Source organism: Castor canadensis, chromosome 16 (genome assembly GCF_047511655.1).
Source record: "Castor canadensis chromosome 16, mCasCan1.hap1v2, whole genome shotgun sequence".
Lineage (NCBI taxonomy): Eukaryota > Metazoa > Chordata > Mammalia > Rodentia > Castoridae > Castor > Castor canadensis.
The window spans coordinates 50,599,992-50,617,548 of record NC_133401.1 but is presented as its reverse complement, the minus strand read 5'-3'; the positions used below and the strand labels follow the sequence as shown (position 1 = coordinate 50,617,548).

The 17,557-nt window shown below is 41.5% G+C and overlaps 1 long non-coding RNA gene and 1 pseudogene across 1 annotated transcript; one reads left to right on the top strand and one right to left on the bottom strand.

The window, feature by feature from the left end:
- Positions 1-9,911, top strand: part of LOC109702684 (elongation factor 1-gamma-like) — a 48,126-nt pseudogene extending 38,215 nt beyond the window's left edge.
- A 1,410-nt stretch (positions 9,912-11,321) lies between these two features.
- Positions 11,322-16,825, bottom strand: LOC141418098 (uncharacterized). The gene is made up of 3 exons (XR_012442740.1): positions 16,747-16,825; positions 14,037-14,237; positions 11,322-13,046 (listed from the first exon to the last, which is right to left on the bottom strand). It is a non-coding gene; the product is annotated as an uncharacterized lncRNA (long non-coding RNA).
- Between the last annotated feature and the right edge of the window lie 732 nt (positions 16,826-17,557).

Here is a 17,557-nt window from a genome sequence, read left to right as displayed (position 1 = left end):
GGGAAGGTTGCCCTCTCTGCGGACATGTTCTTCAATATCCACACTAGGGAGCTCTCAGGAAGCTGATGGAAACAAGTGAGAGTCAAGAGCCATGGAGACCAATGGCTGGAGAGCTCCACCCACAGAGCAAATTCAAGGAGTATTCAGCACCCTCGGAATGGGGGAGCCTTGCTCTGCCTGTCCAGCAGTATTGAGGAATTTCTGTAGACTAGTGACTATTGTGGGCCTCCCATTCCTCTTATTTCACTTTGAAATATTGATGTGAATTTGCCTACAACTTCTTCTTTTAGTTCCTATTGGAATAGATCAAGAGGAGTTATATACACACCTTTTCCAGGGACTCCAATGCACCACACAGACATCCTAGACATGCTTCTATATAGAGTAAACATCATAAACTAAGCCACAGACCTAAGACCAGCTAAGGAGAGACAATTGCAGCACATGTGCCAGAAAAGGGCTAAGCCATGATTATGACAGGAATGCCTACACGTCAATTAAGAAAAGTCCAATACAGCAGTAAGATGTTGAACAAAATATAGGAACAGTTAATGTGCTGGTCTGGGTCTAGTGAGAAGTAGATAGGATTGAGGATGAAATTAAATGTACAATGGAGGTGCCTTTAGGAGAAGGTAGAGGGATGGGGAGGTTGTGAGACTGTGATGCAATGCTTAGTTGCTGTTCCTGCCATGCTTAGTCACTAGCTAAGATCTTTGCCTCTGATAGTTGGAGGTTGTTAGGACACAGTCTTATGGTCACCACTATGAATTTAACAGAAAAAGACATGAAACACTTGAAAGATGGGCAACCAATCCCAAAATAAATAGATTTCAAAATGAAACAGAAACAAGGAATTTTTTTCCATCCTCATATGAAAAACATATACTCTGCCAGCAGATGCATAGACAGCACCCCCTCCAGCTGTGATCCTGCAAACTGGAAGAACTCCCAGGAGATGGTTTTCTTGTCTCTTAAATTCACTAATGTGATGAATCTTGCCCATTCTGTAGACATATTCACACACCCACAGTGTATGTTCCATGTTAGTTATTTAAGCAATGCTTCCACTAGCAAAAGATTAGAAACAATATAATAGATCATCAACAAGGAGCTAATTAAAGTATGTGTGTCCGTAAAATTAAATATGTGCCTTCAAAATAGCAAGGCATGTGATGAAGAAATATGCTATCTGAGATACTTGAGTGAAAAAGAAGATGCAGAGCAATGTGTCAAGTATGCTGACATTTGTGTGTCAAAGAGGGAGGGAGTCCTGTATGTACGAGGCTCTTGGACATATTGCCTATTGTAGCTCTGGAAAACTGTGCAAGAAGTCATATTAGTAGCTAAAATCCCCCTGGGATAGGAGTGGAAGGAGTTGTAACTTTTCACTGTGCTGCTTTTAGTGCTATTTGAATGTTTTTACTGTGAGGATATATGGCCAAATTAAACAATTAACAATTAAAAGTAAATAATACAGTAAAAAACTTTCCTTCTCCTTCTGCTACCCACAGCTACCATATGTCAAGTTCATTTCTTATCAACCTGTCATATGTATGGTCCTGGAGGGCTTTCTTTGGCTGGAATTGGTACATATTATTAAGTTAAAAAAGGAAAAGAACATGAATGCTATTTCAGCCACCTGGGGTGAAGATTTGCCTTCTACTAGAATCTACCCAACAATGAACAGTGCTACATAATCCGGAGAGAAAGAGAATTCAGTGTGATAACCACTTTGAGGGTGTGGTATTGAAGTTCTATTTATCACTTTGCAAAAGATGTTCTGAAACAAAAGCAAACTTCATATTTTTCTTAGAGTTCACTCATTGTTGAGGTGTCAGGCAAGCTCATACTGAAGGATGGGACATGACACACTGCCATTGTCTTGAAGGGAAACAGAACAAGAACATCATACTTTTAATGGGATGCCCACTACTGCATCTGTAGTTCTACCTGTTTTCTACATTCCCATCGGCATCTCTGAGATATGGTATTCCAGAATAGCACAAACACAGGGAATTTACAGATCATTTACTTTTCCCCTTTTATTTTACAGATGAGAAAAACTTGGTTGGGCCCAGAGAGATTAAATAAACTCCAAAGACCACAAAGCTGGAAGAAAAACCAAACTTCCCTACTTTGTAGTATCTGGACCCTTAATGTGAGTGTGATTTTGGTTTCACAAATCCAGCACCTCTCACCACTTCTGCTCACCCTGCCAGAAGCTCAGAAAATGCTTTCAGTGGGCTTCTGTGTGTGCTCACCCCTCCTCTCAGCCTGTGGAAAGGTATAGGCCTTTCCAGAAAGAGTCCCTGTTGGTACACATTTGTTGGAGAGCCAGATAGCAAAGTTAGCACAAAGAATTGAGATTGCTCATTGTTTTTCCACTTAAAAATGTATCTCGAGTCTTTTTTTTTTTATAACCTTCTCACAATTACCATCAGTATTGATTTTAATTAGTTCTGTCTATTAAGATTCCACTTCGGGTTAGAGGCCAGTTTGGTAATTAACTGTTTGGCTTACCTCTTGCTGGCGGGTTTGTTAGATGAATCACCACTATTCCTGGTCCAATCCTGGGATACAAGCCATTCTGCAGATTCACATAGAATTTGTCTCAGGTGGTCCCATTTTGTTATAGACATGGGGGGTGGCCGGGAAGGAGGCTTCTTGGATGGTGCGATGCTTATTCTGTTCTTTATGGTAGATGCACCTGTGTCAGAACCTCCAAACCATGTATATATTGTCACCAAATAATATGATGATGTCCAGGTGGATTTTTCTGAAGCGTGTCTGATATCAAAAACTGGTGATATCATAATATCAAATCATGCCCCTTTGTATTTCTTGAAAGAACATAGTACCTTTGTTGGGTGGACCAGGACCTGAAACAAAAGTTAATAGTATTTTCTTCTGCTTTCATTTTATTATAAATTCTGGGAGAGGTAGAGACTATGTCTCAGTAATTTTGGATATATGAAATCTAGTCTCCCAGAAAATGTGTGTGATGTTCAGACTTTTAGCATAAGATTTCTGAGATTCGTATTTTGTATTATGCATATTTTGTATTTATGTAGAGTTTTTGACCAAATTCATATTTGTGTTTGTAGCTACAACATAATAGGTGCTCAGGATAATGATAGTAATTCTGGAATTTGTTTATAGGTAATCAATTAATAATTGGGTGAGAAGCACAGCAATAATCCTTTTAGATTAAATAAAAATCCCTGCCATTTTCTGGGACCTATTTTTAAGGGCAATCAATTATTTTTAATGAAACAGCTAAACAGTTTAATGTACCCTGTACAATGTTCAAAAGCTCTGGATTTACTGTGATTAGGATAGCACTACAGAATTCTCTGTGTTCCATAGAAACAACAGTTGCAGTGGAGATTATCCAGGTCCATCTGTTCCCATGTGCCACAAGTCTTCCTTCACCACTGCTCTCCCCCCCTGCAGTGTCCCGTCTGCCTCAACAGACTCTCTCTGGGTACCTTGAAACCTTGCAGTCAGGGTTCATTTTTTTTCCTTTATTATTCATACGTGCATACAAGGCTTGGGTCATTACTCCCCCCTCCCCCCACCCCCTCCCTTACCACCCACTCTGCCCCCTCCCTCTCCCCCCTACCCCCTCAATACCCAGCAGAAACTATTTTGCCCTTATTTCTAATTTTGTTGTAGAGACAGTATAAGCAATAATAGGAAGGAACAAGGTTTTTTGCTGGTTGAGATAAGGATAGCTATACAGGGCATTGACTCACATTGATTTCCTGTGCGTGGGTGTTACCTTCTAGGTTAATTCTTTTTGATCTCACCTTTTCTCTAGTTCCTGGTCCCCTTTTCCTATTGGCCTCAGTTGCTTTTAAGGTATCTGCTTTAGTTTCTCTGCATTAAGGGCAACAAATGCTAGCTAATTTTTTAGGTGTCTTACCTATCCTCACCCCTCCCTTGTGTGCTCTCGCTTTTATCATGTGCTCAAAGTCCAATCCCATTGTTGTGTTTGCCCTTGATCTAATGTCCACATATGAGGGAGAACATACGATTTTTGGTCTTTTGGGCCAGGCTAACCTCACTCAGAATGATGTTCTCCAATTCCATCCATTTACTAGTGAATGATAATATTTCGTTCTTCTTCATGGCTGCATAAAATTCCATTGTGTATAGATACCACATTTTCTTAATCCATTCGTCAGTGGTGGGGCATCTTGGCTGTTTCCATAACTTGGCTATTGTGAATAGTGCCGCAATAAACATGGGTGTGCAGGTGCCTCTGGAGTAACCTGTGTCACAGTCTTTTGGGTATATCCCCAAGAGTGGTATTGCTGGATCAAATGGTAGATCAATGTCTAGCTTTTTAAGTAGCCTCCAAATTTTTTTCCAGAGTGGTTGTACTAGTTTACATTCCCACCAACAGTGTATGAGGGTTCCTTTTGCCCCACATCCTCACCAACACCTGTTGATGGTGGTGTTGCTAATGATGGCTAGTCTAACAGGGGTGAGGTGGAATCTTAGCATGGTTTTAATTTGCATTTCCTTTATTGCTAGGGATGGTGAGCATTTTTTCATGTGTTTTTTGGCCATTTGAATTTCTTCTTTTGAGAAAGTTCTGTTTAGTTCACTTGCCCATTTCTTTATTGGTTCATTAGTTTTGGGAGAATTTAGTTTTTTAAGTTCCCTGTATATTCTGGTTATCAGTCCTTTGTCTGATGTGTAGCTGGCTAATATTTTCTCCCACTCTGTGGGTGTTCTCTTCAGTTTAGAGACCATTTCTTTTGATGAACAGAAACTTTTTAGTTTTATGAGGTCCCATTTATCTATGCTATCTCTTAGTTGCTGTGCTGCTGGGGTTTTGTTGAGAAAGTTTTTACCTATACCTGCTAACTCCAGAGTATTTCCTACTCTTTCCTGTATCAACTTTAGAGTTTGGGGTCTGATATTAAGATCCTTGATCCATTTTGAGTTAATCTTGGTATAGGCTGATATACATGGATCTAGTTTCAGTTTTTTGCAGACTGCTAACCAGTTTTCCCAGCAGTTTTTGTTGAAGACCAGCTCTTATTTTGTAATGGGTTTTTTCAAAATAGGTCTCACGGAGCTATTTGCCTGGGCTGGCTTCAAACTGAGACCCTCCTGATATCTGCTTTCTGAGTAGCTGGGATTACAGGGGTGAGCCACCAGCACCCAGCTACTGGATAATATTTTTAAGCAACTGTCCTATGGCAGGATGAAATGAAGCACTTGTGCACCTCAACTTGTGTTTAACAAAGGGACACTGGAGAGAAAAATACGGGCGTGTGCTAAAGCAAGTGACAGATTTGCAGTCATGCTGGGGATTTTCAGGAAGAAGTGGTAGATTATCAACCCACCAGTGATGCAGTTAACCAGCTGACTCATCTTGTCATGACTTATTGCATGCATACTCTTACCATGACATCATGAGATGCATGGAGTGTTCCTTGCCCTTGAGGAGTGACTTAATCTAATCAAAGATGTCACACAGTCTGTGATGAAAATGAACTGAGGTTGGAACAGGAGAGTCTGTGAGCAGCTGTCACGTAAGCAAGCCTGAGGAGAAGGTATTCGTTGACTCAGCTCAGAAGAGACTTGGGTCACCAGGACTATGTGTAGGAACGGGACTCACAGCTGGATCTTAAGAGCAATTATGAACTATGACAATACTGAACAAGAGCTGATTTCCCTGTAGACTTGAGAGCTGCAAAGTAGGAACGTGTTATCTGTCTCCTTTCACTGCAATGCTTAACGGTGTGCCTGTGAGGCCACAGAACAATCCTTTACTCAACAAAGTGAGTGACAGTCATTGACAAAATTTGCTGGGAATTAATTTTCTGCAGTTCCCTGGTGAGCACATGCATTTTATACTTGAAGATTATCACTGCAGACAAAAGAAATGTAGAATAAAATGCAGCTCTATTTGATCCACATTAAACATAATACTTGAGACTTCCAGGGGGAAAATGTTCATATTTCTTTTAAAGAAGGTTTGCCAGAGATGAAACATGAAATGTTTGAGTACTAACCTACCTTGAGATTGTTTAAGATGTTATATTCTGTGGCCATTGCTTCAGTGTCTGATGTACAGTTATTTTCAATGTTCCTCTTTTGGAAGATGGTGCTCTTGGGGAGAATAAACAGGAGAAGGAAATAAGATTTTTTTTAAAAAGAACTGTTTTAAAAGCAGTTCCTTTAAAGTTACTCACAATATATCCTCTGAAAAGATCAGTTTAGAGGAATCACCAAATTGTGTATACAAATTAGATCTAAATGCAAGTTTCTGTGGCACAGGAGAACTGGAATCACACTGCAACAATGTTTTTTAAATCCTGTCTCTGACACTTAATATCTATGTGATCTTGGCCTACTTACTAAATCTCTCTGTGCATTAAGAAGTATATACCTTATAAACTTTTTGAGGATTAAATAAACTAGTAACAACTTAATTTGTGTATATACTACGTGTCCAGTATCTGTTTAATATGTGTCAAATAAGACCAAGTATTCCTGACTTAGAGTGTGTGCTAAAGAAATGCTTGTAGTTGTCATTGTCATTATTTCAAACTCTAGCCACTTGCTATTGTTTCATCCCAAATGGCTATTGTCACCTCCAAGCTCATGCTTGTTAGTGACAGATTGATTTTGTAAGCAAAGAAACAATTTTTAGGGCCATGGGGGGTGATTTGGCTCCATACATGAAGGCCTAGGCCAACTCTCAAGACCTCCTTCCTTCTTTCCCAAATGCTGTGTGTTGGATAAATTTCCTTTAATCTGTATAGAGTTTATTCTCCATTTCCATGAAGGATTCCAAGTGATGATTTGAGGTTTGAGTTCTCCAGCTGCACCCGCATTTCCTGGGGGGCCTTACAGAAGTTGTTTACAGAGACCTCATTGTTCTCTGCCACCACATGGCTGAACAAATGTGACAGTTGTTTTCTTGTTGGAGGCAAATCTGTAGCAAATTTGCTGAGTGTGGAATTTCTGTTGAAAAAAATCTCATACAGGGTCTAAAGGATTCTTCTTGCTTCATATAGATTGTAACTGAACGGATGTCAGAGCTTTCTTATACATGAACTCTCTTACCTTCCTCCTATCCTACCTCAAGCGTAAACATGTCCACAGCACCTGCTGTGTGCAAGTTAGAAAATGTTAGATTTCCACTGTAATTTACCTTCAGAATATATATTTCCAAATCAAAGAGTATGTCATGTCAAATTTTCCTGGCATCAGACATCAGAATAGAGCCAAAAGGAACTTTCTTGTATGATGTGGAAAAACAAAACAAAACTAAATTTAAGAAGGTGAATTTCCCTTAGTCACATCTGAGGGGCTCAGAATATAGTTCATTGGTAGAACAGTTCGCCCAGTGTGCAGAGAGCCCGCATTTGATCCCCAGCACTGAGAAAAAATCCTGAGTATGTCAGAGTACCAAGAATAAGGGAGCCAGAGAAAGGGGAGAGAAATAGGGTGCCCAGACACACTGTTTTCAGAGGATGTGGGGAGACAGGACATGTGGCTGCCTTCCGTCCTTTCTCCCTTGTTCTGTGGTTTATGTCAGATTCACACCTGCCCTGCAGAGACAGTGCTAAGCCCCTGCCCTCACTCTGCCCTCTGTCCATATCCCAGTGCTTGGGGAACCCACTGACTTTGGATTTGTTCTTCCCTAGTCAATACAAACCTCATTAGGCACTGTTTTTCTGCTGTCTTCATTCTCACAGTCACCAGAGAAATGATCACTGTTTCTCACACTGGCTACCTTGGGGTCACTTTAATTCCAGGGCAGACATGGGTCTGTGAATTTGTATGAGCTGGGAAAGGTAGGGATCAATAGGTATTTAGGAAGGAATGTAACTCTCACGCTGCTTCTAATAAATTCAGCCACAGCAATGTTAACCATTGATGGATTTTGAAAATGCATTTATTTGCTTATGTATTTATCAAATATAGTAAAATATAAACTCTTTATTATTATATTATATGCTAATGTACATAACACACAGTTTATCCATTTATCATACATATGCATATATGTTTATCATCTATATGCATATATATGTATATATAAAGAATTATAGGTTTATTTCTCTAAAAATGTCTAGTATAGCAACATGTGTTAGTTATCTTGAGAGAGAAACACATCTGCCCAAGAGTGTGAGGACTTATGTGTGTGGGAAGACACAATTCAGGCTGCACCTCGGTGCTTACCATACTTTAACTTTTAAGAAGTCCTAAAGCTAGGGCTCTGGCTGTCACCCCATACCACCTCTCTTCTTTCTGGCTCAGATGAGATTGCCATAGCCAGACTCACCCAGGGGCAGGCCAATGGCCTTCAGCTTCTAGACTCACCCAGGGGCAGGCCAATGGCCTTCAGCTTCTGTAAGTCCCAGTATCAAGGATGTTCTGGTTTCCACTGCTGTAGCAATGAATTTGAGGGCTGCCAGACCATGAAACTTAAAACCAGGGCTATCTTGGGGAATCCAGGACACAGATGTGCTTGTTACCCCAGCCACTAAAGCTGGGTAGGAAGGAAGGGGGTCTCTTCTGATAATGCTGTGGTCACTGAGGTGACAAGTCCACATGGCATCATTTACACCACTAATGCCTCAGTTTGCTCTGACAGTCGACTTGCGATAACCATGTTATTTTACACAGGTACATTGTCCTTTTGCTTACTATCAGCACTATGCTTATTGAACTGTAAACTGTTCTTAGCCTTGTAATTAAGCGGAGAACCACAGAATGCAAACATGAAAAGGCAGGCATGTGAGAGCAGGATTTGATGAGGAATAATGGGAAGGGTGCTTCAGTAAGAGGGCCAAGGTTTGGATTTGAGTCCTGCTGTATAGGCTCCCACCTCCTGGGGCTGGCCCAGGGATGTCTGAGACTCTGTCATCTGCTTGGTTCATTCTGTGAAGTCTTTGCATGTCACCTTCTATTCGCTTGTTGGGCCACATGCTGACTTTCTCTTAATTCCTTGAAATGTTTTCAGGTGGATCTATAAGCAGGTCTTGGTACTATCTCTCCACCAGGCTTTTCCCAGCACCAACCACTAGTTCCTTACCTGCATTAACCAGTTCCAGTTCCAGGCTGTCTTGGGAGAGGTAAAACTGTGTGAGAAGATAGCCCAGTTTGATGCTGAGAAGTTTGCAGAGCTAGCCTAAAAAGGACACCCCATACAAAGAGCAGGGCTCTAGGGAAGAGAAGCAGAAACCCCAGCCTGAACAGAAAGAGGAGAAAAAGGCAGCTGCCTCAGCTCCTGAGCAGGAGCTGGATGAATGTGAACAGGCACTGGCCCAAGACCAAGGACCTCTTTGTTCATCTGCCCAAAAGTACCTTTGTGTTGGATGAATTTAAGCACAAGCACTCCAATGAGGACATTCTCTCTGTGGCACTGCCATATTTTGGGGAGCATTTTGGTAAAGATGATTGGTCCCTGTGATTTGCTGAGTACTGCTTCCCTGAAGAGCTCCCCCAGACCTTCATGAGCTGCAACCTCATCACTGGACTGTTTTAGAGGCTGCAGAAGCTAATGGTGCCAATGAGAGGTAATTGGATCATGAGAGCACTAGCATCATCCATTGCTGAGGTCATTGCTGGGCTCTTAGGAGGCAGAGCCTAGTTGGGGATGTAGGTCAGTTGTCATTGCCTTTGTCAGTGTCCTCCTCCTTGGACTCAATGATGGCAGCTCCTTTCCTGGATTCTGGGTTTTCTGAGGTCAGGGTCTTACTTTTCTACTAAGTTCCCATTGGCAGGTGGATTGTGAGTCATTTACATGGCAGAAACTGGATCTTGGCAGCAAGGATACCCTTCCAGCATATGGGCAAAGCCTTCCATCAGGGCAAGGTCATCAAGTAAACATCTCTTGCCATTGCCTAGCCATCTGTTCCTGCCCTTCAGAGAGATGAGGGTCGTATTTTATTTTATGAAGGAGGAAACTGAGCAGAGAGGTGTTAAATAACTTGTCCAAGATCACAATGGTAAACTTTCATCTATCCAAATCCCAAATCTTACCATCTTCCCATTCCAGAGCATCTCCCTCTCCCCGGCAACCCGAGAGTGTACTGTCTCCTAGGTCTTCACCGCTCTGAATGGTTGGTTGTATTCTGTCTTTGGTGAGTGGGATCTTGGCACCTGAGACAGCGCCCTTTTGTCTTCATTATTTCTACTTGCACACTTAGCTAGACAGCTCTATCTTTCTTTCCAACCCCTCCAAAGTAAGTGAGGTGGCCTTCATCTGTAGAAATAAGGATTTTTAACCTTTTTACAGGTTGTGTTAGTTACCACTCCATCACTGTGACAAAATGCCTGAGAGAAACAAAGGCAGACAAGGTTTGTTTTGGCTCAGGGTTTCCAGTGTTTCAGTCCATAGTTGCATGGCCCCATCACTGTGGGCCTGTGGCAAGGCAGAGCATCATGGTGGTAAAGGTGTGGCATAATAGCTCTGCTTATGTCATTGAGATGGAAAGAAGGAGAGGGAGAAGGAGGAGAGGCTGGGAACAAGCTATTCCCTTCCAAGGTGAAATGACCTATTTCCTCCAACTAGGCCGTACCTCCCAGGAGCCCACCAATGAACTCATCAATGGATCAGTCCATTATGATGCTAGTGCTCTCGTGATTCAACCACCTCTCATTAGCACCATCACCTGGGGACCAAGCAAGTCTTCAATACAGGACCCTTTGGGGACATTTCATATTCAAAACATTACGCAGCTAATAGAGTTAGATATTCTGATGAAAGTTAACAACTCATGCACACACACATTTTTGCATACCATTTCAGGACATTCAGAGGTCCCTTGAGGACTAACTCTGAACCCCTTCTCAAGATGGCCTGATATGGAAGATCCAACTTTCTCTATCCTGTGTAGGCAAAGTAATTTATGTTACCATGTAAGACATGGTGTCCATGCCTCTTCCCAGGTCAAGCTTTTGTAGGCAGCTGCGTTTCTATGTCTGTGCATGGCTCTCGCCAGCTGGCTGTGGAGGTCTCACCTAGAACAACTAACTCAAGATGGTCCTTACTTTCTTCACCTGATATGTTGGCATGATTCTTGTTTTGTCTGCTTTGCATGGTGGAGGTAAGATGGGAAAAAGGATGAAAATCATTTTGAAAGTAAAGTCAGACATGTCAGCCTGTCACTGAGGCAAATGCATTGTGCTTGGCCATTTTTTGCATAGGCGGCTATTCCAAATGCTGCCTGTGGAGGTATAGCTGTAGCTGACACTTCTCAAATTCCCTCAAGGAAGGGAAATTTGTTACTCCACCTGAAGCTTAGGTAAATAATAGCCCCCTGCTGGTGTACTTACAAGCTGCTCAAGCCCTTCATTTTATTTTATTTTATCTTTTTTATTATTGTTGTACTGAGGGTACACTGTGACATGTACCAAAGTTCTTACAATATGTCATGGTTGAATTCACTCCCCATCATCATTTAGCCCCCTCCCCCAATCCTGGAATAATTTCAACAGGTCTCATTTTCCATTTTCATACATAAGTACATAATATTCCACCACATTCACCCTCCTACACCCTTTCCTTATATCCTCCCCCCACCCACTGGTACCAACCCCTAGACAGGACATGTTTTACCTTTTTGTTCTCCGTTTTTATAAAAAGATATTTTTGTTTGTTTAAGATGGCTATACAGGGAGTTTCACTGTGACATTTCCATATATATATAGATATAGATATCTATATATCTATATCTATAGCTATCTATCTGTCTATCTATTATGATCCAAATTGGTTCATCTCCTCTATTTTTCTCCTTTCTACCTTAGTCCCTTCATATGGTGATTTCGACAGGTTCAAAAATTCAATATTCCTTCTTGTATAGAGAGTACATCACCCATATTCACCTTCTTAACTTCCTTTTTAACCCTCCCCCTCACATATGTGACCTCCCCTTAGTGTGACCTGTTTTTCATAGTGTTGCTTGTACTTGTATGGGGCCTATATTCCACATATGAGAGAAAACAACATGTGACCTTTGTCTTTCTGGACCTGGTTAACTTCACTTAAGACGATGTTCTCCAGTTCCATCCATGTAGCTACAAACAAAAAAATTTCATTTTCTTCATGCAAGCCCTTCATTTTAAATGGACTGTGAGGCTTAATTTGGACAAACCTTTCCATTTTGCATTTTCTCTAAGAGCTGCCCAGGGATGGTGGCAGATTTATAGCTGGCTATGGTTTGATTAATTTGAAAGAGAGCCACACATTTCAAGATTATATAAACCATACTGTACTGTAAAGCAAGCATCTTCTAGGTTTTACAATCAGCCTAGTAAGCATGACACCTGTCCTTAAAAAGCTTGACTTGCTTGGAACTTTATGTTATGGGTTTGAAGTTTGAGATGTGTCATGGTAGCCTTCTGTTGTTTATTTAGGTAGAGACTCATTGCTGTTCAAGACATAACATGGTCTTATTATAAGAGTGACTCCAGGGTCTTCAACTGAGCCAGCAATTCTGGTTTATTTCTCAGTGTGATGCAAAAGATACTTGCAACTTTACTCCTTTCTCTGCCACACATTGGAGCTCTTTTTAGGTCTAATCATTTGACTTTGCACTAATGAGATTAAACCCAGCAGGGGCAGATATTTTCTTTTATAATTTTCATTCCTGTTATTTAATTGGCATTACGCACACATAATGAGACCAGAAAAAACCACCCTGTAGAAATCTGTTCAATACAAATAACTCAGGCAGATGCAGCCAGATGTATCCATGGTGATCTCCTTGACTGTCTCATCACACATACATTGGGGAAGGTGGTCCAGAATGCTTCACTCCCTGTTTGCTGAGTGTTTCAGAGATGTGCAGATGTGCTTTCTCCTGCTCTTCTCCCACAGAAAAGGGAGTTCACCCAGGTCCTGTGTTTCTTCCATATTGGGAGTGATCTTGGCACCCACAGGATGACACAGTTTGGAGCTGGTAGGTGCTCCTCCCATGCATTAGTGCTGGCTGATTGCTCTGTGGCTGTAGTGTTGTAGACAAAGGCATTCTCTGTCTGTTCCCAAGACTTCATCTTACAGTGTCCTTAATTAAGGAGAGAGTTTGAAGCATATGAGAGGCCAGCAGAACAGGTAAAAACCAGAAAAATTTCTTGTGCACTAGATTTCTCTATCAAACCCAACTTTCTCTTCTGAAAAAACAGATACTGTTCTTGGGTCATCAGGAGTATCTGGGGGTCCTCCCGATAAGCCACAGTGGTTTTAACTTTTCAGTGTCTGTCCCTGGATTCTGGATTCCAGAGACTGCTTCTTGATTGACAAGGTACCCACAAAGCATCAATATACGGGGACACCATGAGGCTTCCATCAATACACTGGTACAAACCTCCTTTTTCCCAAAATAGGTCAGGTGAAAATTATACTGTATTCCATTTCCCATGGAACAATTTGTGTGATTCTACCACATGTACTAGAACTTTCCTTTGTTTACAAAGCATGTGGGACATGAAAAGTACCAAGCCTGTTATACACAGGACATTAACATAGCATTGAAAGAATGACACAAAGGGAGGAAGTCTCCCTTAAGCCCAGTTGTGCTCCATACTCTTGTGATTTTCTCTACCCCACAGCTGGTCCTCCCCAATGCCCCAGTTCATTCCAGGGATAGAGTGCTGTCTTAAAGACGCAACACTGAAGACCCACCACACTTTAGCAAAGCAAAAGCAAAACCCAAGACAGAAATCTATTAAATTCTTACTATGGCCTGCAGGGCTCTGAGTGATCTGGAATCTGGCCACGGTCTACTAAAATGCCAACCTCACTTGTGTGTACTCCTACAATAAATACCTCTTTATTAGCTAGCTGTCTTTCACTCTTAGCTGAAGATAAAATGGTAGTGCTCCCTCCATGACTCTCCAGTCTCATTTAGCTCTACATTGCCCTTCTTTTTCTGTGCTCCAGTCACAACTGGCCTGCAGTTCCCAGCCCCGAGCCTCCCCTTGCTCTAGGGGAGCAGAGTTCATACTTTTTTTTTTTTAAATAAAAATAAAAAAATAAAATCAAATGGAGTTCTTACTTTTTACTTCATCTGGAACACCCTGCGTTCTCCCATACTTGCCTTTCACCTTGCTAGCAGCTTAACCAGCTTCTTCAGAGCAGCCTTCCTGGTTCTCAAGGGCAGGTTGTGTGCTCTGTCATCCAGGCTCACATACTGAGGTCCTTTTCTACTGACAGCTTCTGGGGGCACCACCTCTAAAGTGACCTCAGCTTCTGATTCCTAGTGAGGGAAAAGTTGTTCTCAAATTTCAATAAGCAAACTTGAAGAGATACAGATGAAATGATCAAGTGTCTAGTTACATTTGATTCAGGTGTACTATGTGTTTAAAGTCAGGTTAAGTGAAGTAATGTTCATTTGGAGATACATTTACTTTGCACTCTTATTTTTTCCATGCTATTTATATCCAGCTTTGACAAACTCATCTTTATCACTACTAAATTTAGCCACGTTTGGAATCCCCTCAGTGCAGTGGAGGGATGTCACCTTCACTTCCATCTAACTTGTTTGTGATGCAGCATGTTTTGAATCACACATGTTGCGGTCACTGGAGATTCATCCTGTGCCATTGGAACCCATTCGTGTAACATTAGTACAGCTTTTTTTGTTCTTTCATTTATCCAGTGGGTATATATTATGACCTTCACTCTGAGCACTCACTGTCTTGCTTTAAAAGTGAGCTTTAAAATTTATAAAGCTTGTTTGCAGTGACATTCAACATTTGCAGTTGTTAGGTCCCCCAGGGACAATTACTAAATCTTTGTTAAATTCCATTTCTTCTTTTATTACCAATTATGTCCCTTCTAGGTTAATTTGCTGAGAGACAATTCACTGAATGACCAATTTGCTTAATTTACCTGTTTCTTTTCACTAATTTTAGTGAACAGGCTTTTGTCTCGCTAACAGTATTTTAAAGGATGATAAATTGATTTCTGCCTCAGTTCCTGGCTACTTGACCTGGATATTGCTGGCTGAGTGTCATCTGCCTCTGCCATGTGTTTCCTAATAGAATCTCAATCTTCCACGGTACCCATCCCCATTCCTCCTTCCCAGCCATGGACTCCAGGAAAGCTGACCCCATCCCTGTTTTAATCATGTTTCTTGAGTGAGGCATGATGAGGTCTATGTAGATAAAGAAGGAGAAGTGAAGGAATTTTCCAGTTTTGTTATCCTCATAGTTCCCTGAGGAGAGCACAGTAGGTCATATAGGGCTATGAGGAGAGGATCTTTCACGAGGCAGAGAGAGCTGTTGTGGTTTCTATAGGAAGGAGTGAGTGAGGCAGGTTAGGTGGTTTTGGGATTACCAGTTGTATTTGAAAGAGGCTTCCCTATCAAACTCAAGTTCACTGTGACTGTTAAGAGTATATGGTATGGGTCTATCTAAAGTCTCCAGGTGTTTATGGGTGAGCCAGGAATTGATAACAAGTAGCCCTTTTGTGAATGTTAAGTCATTAATTTATAGAAGTTAAGTCTGGCTCCTACAATCCCTACTTTACCTGCAGATCCTGGTGATTCTAAGTCATGCATGACATTCCCCTGGTGCTATGACAGGAGTTGGCCTGTCCTACCTTGCTGTTCCCCCTCTCCTCCCCAAGTAGAGAACATTCTTATTGAAAATCTTGAATCTCTGTCCAGTCTGGTCCCGCCTACCCTGTGGCTCTTACTTCATTCTAAGTTATCTCTGCCTTTTCCTAGCAGCAAGATAGGTGGTTATGCATGTCATTATGGAGATGGTTGTTCTGAGCATCTGAGTAATACCAGTGCTCTCCTTACTTTCATGCATGTAGGACAACTTAATAACCTAACAACACAGATGACAGAGAGTCAGTCCCAAGGGACTGGAGCCAAACTGTGAGATGAAAATTCTCCCAACTCCATGGTTTCTCATCTACTGTTCTCTCCCTTCATACTTTGGAGAGTGTAAGAAAATGAGCCATGCTTGCCCTTGCAGCATCCATGCAAAAGAATTTCATCTAGACCCTCTGCACACTACTGCCTGCTATTTGCTTGGGGATTTCTAGTCTGGATTCTTGGGCTTTCTGACTACTTATCCATACCATCTTGCCTTTTGTTTTATGACTATTTAGTTTTTGGACTTTCAATCTTGGTTTGGCTATTTTGGCATTCAGTGTCTGCACATAGATGTGGCTTTGCCTAATGAGATGCACAGTCAACCTCTTTAGCCCAATGCCAAGACCTATATATACTACTCCAGGTGTCATTCTAGAAAAGGATTGGCAGAGTGGTAGACAAAGAGAAAACCCCAAACTAGATAGCTAGAAACTATCTAGAGACAGAGGGCAGAGGATAAATGGAGCAACGATACTCATGCAAAAAGACTCAGAAAAAGGTCCTGACATTGGGATGTTGGGTAAAACAGCACATGACATTTTAAGGCTCTTGATGCATGAACAAGTTCCTAGAAAAGTTGTAGAAATATTCTCTCACAACTCATCTAGGGCTATGGTGGGCTATGACAGCCTATGTGGCCCCTTGGTGTGAATTAGAAAAGATGTCCTTCCTCTAGTTGAGTGCAGCCTGTGCCAGGTTCAGGGTGACAAACAGAAGGCAAGGTGCATTTCAGCCCCTCGCCTTCTTGTCTAGGTGCCCTTATCAGGACCCAGCCTGTATGACAGTCCTGATCTTGTTTGGACTATTTTTATGTTGTAATTGTTTCAGCCAAAATTTCATTCACTCTGTATTGCTTTTTGAATCTGTAATTTAATCTTACCTCATTTCTTGTCACTGGTAGGTCATCGTCATTGTCGTCCTCATCTCCTCCTTCTTCTTCTCCTCTTCCTCCTCGTCCTCCTTCTGCTCCTCCCTCAAAGCAGTCATGTGGTATCTATCATCCTTCAGTGACCTGTAAACCCAGTAGGTTAATATTTGGTGGGGTTAATTCAACCCCGTGCTCTTAGGTTCTAAGTGTTTCACCTGCCTCCCAGAGCCCATTCTGCCAGACGGGCCTCTGTGGTGTTCCTTGAATGCAACAAGTGACTCTCATCCTCAGAGTTTTGTAGTTGGAGTTTCCACTGCCACAAAATTGAACAATCATTTACTCTTTCAGCCTCTCAGTTCTCTGAACAAAGTTCTTCCCCCTCAGAGAGCCATTTTTCTGACCATCAGGAACCCTTTGCTCTCTGGCCACATACCCTGCTTTAAGTTTCTTCTCTTATCACACTCACATGACTATTTTTTGTATATTCATTGTCATAGTCCTAGCCCCTAGGATGTCAGGCTCATGTAGGTAAGGACTTAATTTTTTTGTAACTGTTAGGTAGAATAATGTATCTACAATAGTGTGTGGCATGAAATAAGGTCTTAATAAATATTTGTTTAAAAAATGGACAAGTGAACAAATGCAAGAATTAAACTACTTCCACTTTTCAGAATACAATAGTAATAGCTGACTACCACACTGTCCTAAAGGAAGCCATAACACAAAGAGAATAAAAAGAACCAAGAGGCAAATCTTGGCTTTTAAACTTTAAAAAAAAATATTTGTTTGCGAATTTAGGATGGGAAAAAAGATTGAAAGAAGA